The 12964-nt window shown below is 31.3% G+C and overlaps 1 protein-coding gene across 3 annotated transcripts in view; it reads right to left on the reverse strand.

The window, feature by feature from the left end:
* LOC106683743 (N-deacetylase and N-sulfotransferase sfl) overlaps window positions 1–12964 on the reverse strand; it is a gene marked incomplete at its 3' end in the record, with an annotated part of 703925 nt that overhangs the window by 494137 nt on the left and 196824 nt on the right.

The following is a 12964-nucleotide window of genomic DNA, read 5'->3' on the forward strand; positions in this document are numbered from 1 at the left end:
TTACATAAAAGGTAAACGTAGTAAACTAAAAATACTGTACATATATATAATACGGTAGTATTGATCCATTTTCCGGCTCTCAGCAGTGATGGATTTTGACAAATGAGGTATCTAAAGAAAGCGAATTTTGTGGAGAAATGATGAATCTCGATTTCGATTCTAAATGAAACTTTAATAAAAGTTTTTTTCATTTAGCCATGACGATAAAGCAGGACAAAATGTCGGTTACCAATAAATATTTTTTATGAGGTAGAGAGATGTAGGTCAGTTTTGATTGAATATTATTTACGTCCATTAAACAGGTAAAAATTAAAAGAAACAAGAAAATAAATCCCAATGGAAGTTGTTTTAATTTGATTTAGTTTATAGTTTTGTCAGTTTAAAATGTCAATTTCTCTATATGATGGATTTAGGCCTTCTGCCTCCAGAATTCTCAAAAGGCGATACGGGATACAAGCGATATCTTTTTTTTTAATTGATAGATTTATTTATTGACAGATATTACAATCTGCCACACAGTTGTGGGCAATATTGATGAATGATCTCATACATACTAAAATAAAAAACATAAAATAAAATAAATAAAAGAAGAAAAAAAAAACTCTCTTAAAATATATACAAACAAAAGAATAGACAAGATGAACTATCTGTATGAAAAATAAATAAATAAAATAACATAATTATAAAATAATATATACTATATTTACACAATACAAGCGATATCTAATATAGATTTATCGAAACAGATTTTTATAAACATTCATCACTTGTAGAACATGGAGGATAGGATTAGACCATGTAGAGTCCCCTAACCAGGGTGAACTGCTGGACCCCTCTCAGATATTTGCATTGCCTAGTTTATAATACCAACCAACACCAAGTAATCAGTGCTGCTAACCTTAATAAAAATTACTTAGAGTTAATTTGGAAAGGGATCTAAAATTACATTGAAACATTGCCAAGGAAGAAGATAGGGTCAGAATAATTGTCCGTGTCTGTAAACATAAGTGTGTTTTACTTAAATAAAACGATCTCATAAGGTTCGAGTACCTCAAAAGGCCACTTATATTTTTAAAACAAACCTAACATTTTTAAAAAACAAAATACCTTAATTTTTACTCTGATAAACCTCAAGATCCATAGGAGGCTAGAGGCTCATAAACAGTTGCCTACATGGATAATCGGGCACTTGGTTAGCTACCACATGTGGTTATTCCAGAGAGAATTATGTCCGGTACAATAGCATTGACCAATCGGCCAAGATCCTTGGATTATGTATTGTGTAAACAGACTGCCGATAGTTAGGTCTATGTGTTAATTTTAGTGTGTTGCAAGAACGAACAGCCCGATAAAAAAAAAGTGTAACTAACACTAAGAACATGAACGTGACATTTCCACTACGCATGCTTAAATTGGAAACTACCTCATCAATAAAAAAACAAAAGTATATAATAATAAGAACCATTTTAATCTTGTAACGCAATAAATAACTTCAATTGTTCTCTACATTTTAAAATTATTTGTTCGATTTATAGTTTGTAGCCAGCAGTCCGTTTGTTTAAAGCATACTGAAAAGTAATCCTTATTATTATTTTGTCACTTAACCATAAGCGGAATTTTCAAATTTTTAAAGATTTCCTTATTCCCTTAAAAATAATTCCTTCCGGTAACACTTTTTAACCCCATCGTAATGATAAGCTTCTTTTGGCGGTTTAGTTCACCAATTCGGGTATTTTTCATTTTAAATTCTTCAAATCACTAATTTATTTTTTTAAATTATGTAAAAGTGTTCAAGGTAATATAACAAAGGCCGTCGTATTATTGTTTTTGTATTTGTATGATCTGAAATTCGATGTGTAGGATTTTTTTATAGGCTGAAAATGCCAACAAAGTAAGAGTCAGAATAATAATAGTCGGTGTAATAACTTTTTTTTTAATGAAGAGTGTTTTCATTTGATATTATGAAAATTGCAGAGGTCGGGAACTTTGGTATCATTCAGACCCTATCATATTTGCTAATGATAAATATATATAAAAAAATGATTCAGTATTTTAAAATGTAAATATACAATTAAAAAGCACAGTTAGCTTTCGGTATGTAGTACGAATTCCTAACATAATTATAGATTCTTGACAACACAATTTATAATAAAACATCGTTAATTAAAAGATGTTTCTATTATTATAGCCTAAATAACAATAATGTCACTGTAATAAAAAAAAATAAATGTATATACGGATGTTCTTATCAACCAAGGCCGAGTAAGCTCCTACATGACTTATGTTTCAGGAACAAATAAAGATTAGACTGTTGCAATATGAACAGTTGAAAGATGTATAACACAGTTCGGGAAACCTGGAAGAGAATACAATATTTTTTTAGTAAACAGAACTGGGTATGGCACCGGAACTAGACCAGAAACAGATGTTTCCACGGGACCATTTGGCATCTAGTTCCCCATACCAAATGATTCAGTAGTAGACCGAACAGATGAACTGGAAAAGGAAAAACTACAACCCTTGGTAAAAAGACAACAGACATTGACTAAACGCTATCTAAGTTAGCGTGACTGTCTTTACCTGATTTTAATTTTGAATTAATAATAATTTTATCTTTAAAAAATATTTTATAGAGAATATTAGAGAGAAACTTCTGAATTCTGAATCATTTGATCTGTCGCTTATAAAAGTTACGATAGGGATTTTAAGGATGAAATATGAAGGATCCTTTGAGATGAAGCAACGGTGATGGCCACACATCAGGGCAAATGACGAGAAGAGCTACTTGCCGTCACGAGTGAGCTCACAAGCTTTTAACGTAATTGTGAATCATTTCCTCGCCACGATGGTTCGTGACGAATTTAGGCTGAACGGCAGAGGTTAGGTTTACAAACTTGTCTATTAGTATAAGAGCTAACAAAAAAAAAAAACTTTATACATACTACATGTATACTATACCTACGATTTATTATTATAAATACCAATGTTTTGCACTTTTGTTAACTCCTATCTAGGTTTACCCTCAAAATGTTTCTAATGTTACTAACGTACCCATTAATAAATAAATTCAAAATTATGGGCCAATGAAAGTTAGAAGGAGATGGCCAGGGATTCGGTCACGAAGAAGGAAAATAATTTTCCAGAATTTATTTATTGGTAACGTGTCGTTCTACTATGCAGGTTTCCAACTATTGTGATGGCTGATGGAATCCGATAATTAACCTAATATTGTTCATTAGGTTTCAAAAATATCTGAAAACAATTTTTGTTCTTTTTAACCACATCTCTGACCATCTCCTAATTTTATATCTAGTTTATATTTCAATTTGAGAGGTTAAGGTGGATGGTTATAACACTACTGTGAATAAAAAATAAAGTGGAATCAAACACTAAATCAAACTCCCATTTACTAATATCTACCGGTTTAATGTTATAAACCAATTTGTTGTTATTAAACTTATTATGTTAAGCTAATGGTAGTGAGTTCATTCATCTAAAAGCTAGATGTAGTGGATTATTCATCTACGATCTGCTCAATTAAAAACTAATACTTTTAACATCAGAATCGCACATGACAGTAGTTTTCAGTTAAATTATAATACGAAAAAAACGTAGACAACATTTTTTTTATATTTGCATACTCTTAGCTATACTGGAAACACACAGTAATATGGACAAAAATTTCTTTGATCCTTTACTCTCAATCTAGTTTATTTACTCTACGACGTTTACCGTTGAAGTTCCAACAAATAGGTTTAGTCCGTAGGAGATTGCTCAAACACGATCGGCTCAATTTAAAACTAACATTCTTAACATTAGCATCGCACATGAACAGTTTTCATTAACAATTGAACATCGTGTATTGCTAACAGGGAATAAATATGTATAAACATAAACTATAAAAATATTTAATATCTATGTCGCTAGACGAGAAAATTTCAAGAAACAGAGATAGAAGCTTAATGACGGGAAAAGTCGGCATGCTCGATCTCTCCCGGTTCTAATCACTTTTTTTATGGACACTTATTTGATAATTTCTGACATATGGGAGAGGGGAAGGTTATCTACAGGTGACCAACCTATTCTAACCATGGTAGAAGATCATGTTTCGTTAATTTCATACGACTGCCACGAAATAAACGCCAATCCATCCGGCCAGATTCGAACTGGTGCCACTGCAATCACGAAGCAGTCCAAAAAAAATTTGACGTTCTAACTCCCTCGGCTACAAACTACCCGATTTTAACAATACATATACAGCTTTGTTAAACTGTTATATTATTTGCAGGAATGGAGTTAAAGAAATATGACTGTTGCATGTTTATATATTTTTTTTCTGTTTTAACCAATCGACATATTAAGCATGCTTTTCCTTACAAAAAAAAAAATGTCATTTACGTCTATTAATACCCAAAACCTGAATAATAGTGTCATGGAATAAGAAAAGATTCCGTTTCAGCGATTTTGACAAAATTAGCCCAAAAGATTTGTAATTTATAACAATAATGATTTGTATTTAGCAAGTGAATAAAAACATTCTTACAAAATTAGGCCACGCGTTAGCCTACTTTAATGGTATTTGTTATCATGAGGAATACATCTTAATTAAAAAGATCTAATATAAGGGATATTTGTTTGCATGTACTTAAAATTTTACAACTCTCATGTTTTGGTTTTATTATCGTCATTAGAATAAAAATGATAATTAATGTAAACTACATCTACGGAGCGCTTCAACTAAAAATAAGTAAGTGTGATTAAAATTTTTATTCCAAGAAAAACGTAAAAGTTATGTCCCTTTGTCTTACTTTTACAACCAAGGTTTGAAACAGTAATTAAGAAGAGACTGATCGACAAAGGCGATGCATGCTCCAACCCACAGGCCAAAGAGCCGAAACGAACAGTCAGAAAGGTATAAAAGAGAAACTAAAACAAAACAGGGGAAGAAAAAAAAAAAGACAAAGCAGACAGAGAAAAAGCAGTAAGAAATGGAGGTTATTTAAAAGGGGTCAGTGACTAATACGGTACCCATCGCTCAGCCTAAGTCCCCCTAATACTTCCACCTCGGACCCATCAGTTATAAACTTCATCAGCCTCAGCCGGGGGGAAATGGTCGGTCTTCTGGATACCGGCGACAAATTGCCTATTTGCCCGCCTATGATTAAAAGATATAACTTATTTCATATCGTTCTCTCTCGAATAACTTCGTTGAACAAATTAATTTTAACAATTATCTCGTTAGTTATCTGGTTTTGGTATAACGGAGGCAGAGGAATATCATAAACACACATATAGATAAAATTGAAGCAAATAAAATATTGGACATAATCTGAACTATCGACAAACTATATCCCTTATGTCAATATATACAATGAAGAGAAGATATACAAATCTCGAATTACTATTTTCATAGCATTGGCACATTAAACTAAACCTATTTCAATTATAAACTGTTATTTACTCAATAATATCGAATAAATAACAGAAATTGAATCCATGATATAATAAAATATTCTAAAATCAGTTATACGTATGTACGATATTTACAATCCGAACCAAGCTAAACCCCCATTGGTCCAATAGTAAAAATAAAAAAAATAGGTATAAAAAATAGGCTGAACCTAGAGGTAGGTGTAAATTAATTTATGTCTATACACTGACGGATTCTAATGTAAAAAAGCTATAAAAACACAACTGTAAACAATTTACCACCCCCTGAAGGTCCATAACACTAATATGACACATTTTTTCAAAATGAAGCCCTAATAATTTCCGATTTATTAACTCCAGTATTACAAGTACAATATGGAATATCTTCATGAACTAGTTAATAGCGCATTCGATCGATTTGAGCCCTCATAGAGTTATTAACATTGAATAATTTTCGATAAACAGTTATTCCAAATCTAATAAGTTTTTTCCTTAAAAAAAAACGAGAAAACAATCAATTTGAAAAATATCACCAAAACTACTATTCTAATGAGAACGATCATTATAATAGAGCAGTTAATGAGCAACAAATTAAGCCCTCATAAAAATCTTTAAATTCAAGATTTTCCGAGATTGAGTTTTTTTTAACACCAATATTTTTTCCAAACAAGTTATGTTTAGTTTTTCTGTTGTTAAGACTAGATATAGAAATGATTTTTTTTTTCTACAGAAAATGTACGCTACAGTTGAAAAAATACGACAGTATAAAAAAAAAGTAGTTTTGATGAAAGTGTAAAAAAGAAAATAACGGGGGAAAAAAAGTGGAAACTATTGATGTGTAAAAGTTTTTACTTCTGTATAAAATAGTGAAATATATTCATTGTAAATGCTACGTGTAAGCAAAAATGCACTGCACTGCACCTACAATGTGCTGCGTTCTGGAAACAAACCGTTTCCTTTTAAAATTAAGATGGGATAAACCTCCATTTTAATTTTCTTATAAAATATAAAATTTACACAATTAAATTCTTTAAGTTTAACCGCGTTGGTTTTTAAGATGTGAAAAAATACCTGGAAAATCTCGGTAAAAGGAACTAGAGGAGAGTGTTGTGCAGAGAGGACAGATGCAATGTTGTTAAGGAATACAAGGCCCACCTCTGGCTGTAGATCTACGTAGTTCGTAAGTTAAATTTGATCAAGTTAAACATTCAATCTAATTGTAATATAAAAGGTTTAATTAGGTTATAAGCCTAACAATATAAAGCAGAAACATTGAAAAATCTGGTATATTAGGCTCTCACAGAGTTTTTACTATCGTGTTTTGAAAACAGGTTTTTATAAGAATCCATTGAAAGAAATTAGTTAACGATTACTTCTAGGTTAACTTACAATTTTGCAGAACTATACTAGTGGAGCATTATCAGCATTGAAAATCCCAGAATAATGTTGTCACTAAAAGAGCAAAGTAAACTTTGAAGGTACATAAAATGAATTTGATATTAATTAATTTCATTGAATACAAAATAAAAGTTTGAATACGATCCCAAAGCGAGGCCTGGAGGCCATTCGAACCTCGTGAAGGCGTCACTGAGTCTGGTCGAGCGGGATAGCTATGAATAGACTAGTGTTTTGACTGCACCTGCTCTCCATCCATCCTCTAAGCGGATACAGTTTGTAAGCTCTTCTGTCCGTGTTTCCTTTTCACCAGTTAAAAAGAGAAATAAAATTCAATTAGCTTATACACTACAGATTAATTTTTCATCTTAAATCTTCAAAGATCAACCGAACCTCTGGTAATCAATGCAAGAAACAGCAATACTAGAAGGCAACTTAAAAAATTATTATTTATTCATTTTAATTTATTATTATTATATATTATATTATTTATATAAATATTGATTAATTTATACACTATCTAAAAAATAGAGGCAGGTATTTTATACCTTCATAAACTTTTTATCCAGAAAACACTAACTATATACAATAATATCAGAAACCTGTTAGACCAAGATCCCAAGAGTTCCCCAAAAGGAAATTTATTTCACTCAATATTTTAATTATACAGTATAACTTAATACAGTTAAGAGTCAAAATTGATGACTTTGTCAACTATAAAACTACTCCTCAATTGAGATCTATTAGATATCTGTACATTGTTTACATGATATTTACTCAAATAAATTCACAAAATATTGATTTTCCGTTATTTGGAAAGAAATGTTACTTAAAAATAAAATTTAAAAAAAAAAATATCTCGGGAGCTATTGAACACAAAGAGAGCTCTGTTAGAGTTCATATAAATATATTAACCCTCCTCTTTGCCTCGGGCTCTTAGACTAAAAAAATTCTAATAAAAATTTATTTTAAAAACTAAAAATGGGCATGAACGCTCTTTTCAGAAATCAGGTAGTAAATATTATTACATGATATCGAGCAATCTATTCTGTTATTCATTTTTTGAATGAAAAGGAGACAATTAGAAGAGGAGCGGTAAAAAGACAGATTATTTAAAAGAAAAGAGGTCACTTCCACAAATTGTTTAAGGGGTATGCACTGAAAAGAGTTCCTTAATCTTCTACATACTTACTTCTCACTAATCAAACGTTATCACTCTAAATTAATTCATGAGAGGATCACACATTCTTATGAATGACGGATCACAGTTTAAAAAAGCTTCGAGTAACGAGTGAGAGACGGTAACAGTATAGAAGAATACAACTATGCCACACAGTGAGACACATCTTTAACTGAAGTGATGTTTGGGCTCTGTTTATAATGAAAGCATTAGGTGATAAATATAGTTATACAAACTACTAAATACAAGCACAAATGCTTTTTGTATCATAATGGGGACAACTATAAGTAACATTATAGGAGTTAAAAAGTAAATAATTTAAAATCACCAAGTCAGAAGTCAGTCAAATTGTACAAAGTACAAAACGAAAAGACTAATAGATTAGTTTGTACTTAACTCCACTAACTGGACAAAAATATCGGTAATAACAATGAATAGAGGTTTATATTTGAGAGGAACCACTCAAACCCACTAGTTTCTAATCTTGCATCCTCTTCCATTCCTGACAGTCCTCCGAGGCGCCTGAAAAGAAGATGGCCACGAGACCATCTAATGTAAAATGTCATTAGAGCGCTACCAATGGGTAGTTTCTCTACACGCCTGTAACACTCCAATTTAACTTAGATCAGATTTACTAAATGTATTATAATGTACAGTTGTTAATAGCAATAAATAAATATTAAAAGTAAAAAAAAATGTATATATTTGAGAGGTAGAATTCCAACGTCATAGAATTCAAATACCATTTTCAAGTTTGTTATTTTTTTGGTAATTAACAGTATTACAATATTAAAAGAATTTTTAAAAGATGTTTTTGTGTGAGGTAAAATAATTTATTTCAAAAAAAAGGAAAAAGAACTTATATTATAATAAACATATCCTACGAACAGTTCTATCTACTTTACTATTTACTACTAGAAGCATAGGTTTATCTGACAAATCAAAATTCTACACCAAAACGTAATTAAGAACACTCGAAAAATAAAAAAAAAATAAAAAAAGGACAAATTTCTCCTGTCAAAAAGGTGTTACAAATCAACATTTTTAAATTATTTAAATAAATAGTAAACTAACTAACAAATATGTCTAAAATGTTATTTTAATATAAGTTAAATCTGGTTTCATAGTTCCATTATTATTTGTTTTCTATTTATTTATTTGTCAGTTATCACTCCATTATAAATTTATATGTATCTGTAAATATGGTGTGAATCTGCTCTCTTTTCTACATTACAAATATCTAATTGTAGATGAAACAATGCAATAAAAATAATAAAGGAAAAAATTTATCTACACGAGATGTACCAAAAATAATTTTTAAATTATTCAACGATGGATACATTGACTTTTGATAGAAAACAGCTCAAGTGATCTAACAGTTTTTGGAAGAAATTCTTAAAAACAGTTAATTTATAAAAATTGAAATTGGTTTTATAACTCTACGCCACATTCCGTTATTCAAATTCAATTTTTTGTGTATTTTCTGAAAATACACCAATTTGCTAAAATATCCTATATGTAAGGATACCCCCCCTCCCCCACGCAAAAAAAGAAATAAGTTAAGAAAATATCGAAATGTATCCTGGAAGTTGTATATTAAACCCTTCCTGATGGAAGGTCCTAATAAGTATTGTATATAACAATTTTTAAGGTATGAAACACATAAACCTGTGCTGGGGCCAATATATGAAAAACGTTACGTGAAACATCAAATCTTGCTATTCAGCTAAGCAATCATTATAGTTTCACAACTGGCCTTCATAGATGACAACACATCCTCAGGAAACAAGTAACCTTTACACTTAATGGTATACCGGTGGATAGCAACATGAATCATTGGAGCATAAATGAATTAACTTCCTAAAATAATGGCATACTACTGTCCAGGAACCCGGTAGTAGTGGAAAAGAATCGATATAATGAACTTTTAATCATCTAAAAAATCTGTGAAATCATCAATAGACCTATTAAACAGAACTAAGAGCCAAAAACATCTTTGGAACAGACCAGAGCATAACAAAAAAAAAAAAAAAAACCATAACCACAAAGCTATGACAACTGCCGATACAAAGTCCAAGCGAAGAACTGTTGAGGTGAGACTACAAGTACATCTCATAAAAAAAAGTCAGACAAACTGCTAATGTTGTGTGTGTAGCAATAGAATACCGTATCCCCGTGGGGGGCTTAGTCGGATGGGGGTCTCCACCTTTGACAAAGAATGCAAGGTGAGAGAATAATGCGGGGGAAGCCCAATCGTCTGTCTGGAAGATGTGGGAAGGGACCTGAAGGCGACGGGTATAGACCGCCGGCGGCGATTAGCTGACAGAGACAAGTGAATGAAGACTTTAACCTTCTTCCACGAAACGTTTTGGTTCCTTAACGGTACTTAAGCCTATAAAATTGTGATTGAAATTAAATAAAGGAAATCCAATAGATTGAATATTAAACAATGTAGCTATGATATAGCGTTGTCTGGTATAACAAAAACAATTCTTTTCTTATTATATCACAAAATATGACTTACCAGTAACAATGAAAGACCAATTTTGAATTTCTATGAAACAAAAAGTAGCCTAACCAACAATATTATGCAGACAACGATTGAGAATTTGTTTTCATCAAAATTTAAAACATCACTTTCTGAAAAGTGAATTTTTATTCTGACAAATTAAAATTCTACCCAAAAAATGAATCAGTTAATTTTTTTCCCAGGTTTTGTTGTATTTTAACGGGTTTTTAATTCATTTTGCAATGCCAAAAAGAACTAACTGAATAAGTGACGATTTTAGATACACCACTTTGGCACTGTACCGACAATACATCGAGTTAACTAGATTCATAATCAACTCACATCCTTCCATTATAACCGGCATGCTAACACTAATCCGAAAGCCACTAAAAAGAAACTTCTTTCTTAAACAACTCAATTCCAGCCATCTCTGGAACTAAAAAAAACTAATCAAAATAGAACATTTGTTTCCCACGCACCCGTCGGCTTAGGAAAATCTTAATTACAAAAAGAAACTAAAACTGTAACCAGTTGAATCTGATCCTATACCTTAAAATTCATAGCTGGAGGGTTAAAAATGTTTTTATCGACCCGATTTCATGTGCCGAGACCATTAACACACACCACTATCAGCGGCGCCACATTACTTTGCCTACGATTGTCTGCTGGTCTTTGGCTGTCGTCTCGTGGTGCCCACGCATTCAAGCTGTCTGGGAATGATACAGGAATAAAAAATGAAGAATTAGAATATCTCCGGCACTGTTTATCATATATTGTGAGGCATCGTAAAAAACATTAATATCAGTGAGTTACTGGTAATGAATCAAATTTATCTTATTTGTTTATTGAAATTTACGACTGAATTTAAACTATAAAGTACAAGAATTAAATGCGATGTAAATAATGGTTTTCTGATTTGATACAGACTTGTGGAGAAATAACACGTTGGCAATACCCATTTGAAGCACTCTAATAAACTTTCAATAATAGGAGATTTCGTGACCATCTTCTTTTCAGATGCCTTTGAAGGTTTATAAGGAATTGAAGAGGAAACATGATTATCTACAGTAGGTTTTTGGAGGCAATGAAGTTATATGTTATAGAAGGATCGATATGATCTGGACACGTCGGGAACATTTGGACATTGTCACAAAGGATGATTTTATTACAGCAAACTAAAGGAGAAAGATCTTGGATTGAAAAGATGTAGTCCTAGATATCGGTTCAGTTCGACAGAGATATTATCAAAAGACGCTATAGGGCTAGTCATAGGTTTATTTAGTCATGTCGTACTGTACAGTTAAGGTGTTGAAATCAAACTAACTCAAACTTATGCAAGGTTACCAATGCTATATCCTATCCTAAACAGAAATTCCAAACTAAAACCAGAAACAACTGTTCTTTTGTGTAAAATAATTCTCAGACCATTGCTGATGTACGGCTGTGAAGTGAATGGGAGCGGCATCCTTCACGAAAAGAAGAAAAATACAATCTTTTCAAAATAAAGTCCTAAGAATCGCAGTTAATGCTCATTGGTTCTTAAGAAATAGCCAATTGCATCGCAAATTACATATGGAGCCAATAGAGGATTACATCAAAAAACGGTTCGTGAAGTTCCACTCCCAGTTGCCGACAGTTAAAGGAGCAGTGACCTAAAACCTAGGAAACCCAACTTCAACTGACAAGACTGAAGCCCAGACTACTGCAGGACATTCTGTTATAAATTTTAATAAATATAAAATTAATTCATTGTCACACTACCTCAATTTTACTTTTTATTATTACTCATTTTATTTATTCATTATTATTTTTTTTCCTATTTTCTTCTCTCGTCCCTTTTTTAAATTAACTTGTTTCTTTTCACTATAGAGGGCAATTGTTTGTTTTATTTAAGTGTACCAATATCACCAATGTACCAAGTTATTAAATTGTCAATTATTAATTATTCATAACAAAAATAATAATTAAAAAGGGATATAGAATAAAATAAAATTCTAACTTAATTAAATCCTAACCAACAAAATGTTTTATTAAAAAAAAAACAAGAGCACTGGTGAATTCAACTCTTTCAACATACAAAATCTTCTTAATAATTATGCACATCATAAATTTTAAGTAAACTGCACTAATGCGGTAGAGTGTGCTTTGGACTGTTTTAAACATTCCTATGTTAATTAGCTATAAACTGAATAGACAGTGGTAATTAAAGTGCAAATCGCCTCCTCCACCCGTTAAGTTTCCCAATGGGGTAGGACAAATTTAAATAACTAAACCTTATTTTTTCTTAATTGTTTGGGACAATTTTATGCATCGATGTGATCCTGCGATATTAATCTAGTTTGTCTAGTCGTTATTCTTTTAAGAGAACTTCCGTAAGAGTATTTAATTAAAAACAAACATTTAAAAACTGGATATATAACATAGGAGCTTTTTGTATTTTATTATTTGAT

The sequence above is a fragment of the Halyomorpha halys genome, unplaced genomic scaffold (genome assembly GCF_000696795.3).
Source record: "Halyomorpha halys isolate HHAL.00 unplaced genomic scaffold, Hhal_1.1 Scaffold511.1, whole genome shotgun sequence".
Lineage (NCBI taxonomy): Eukaryota > Metazoa > Arthropoda > Insecta > Hemiptera > Pentatomidae > Halyomorpha > Halyomorpha halys.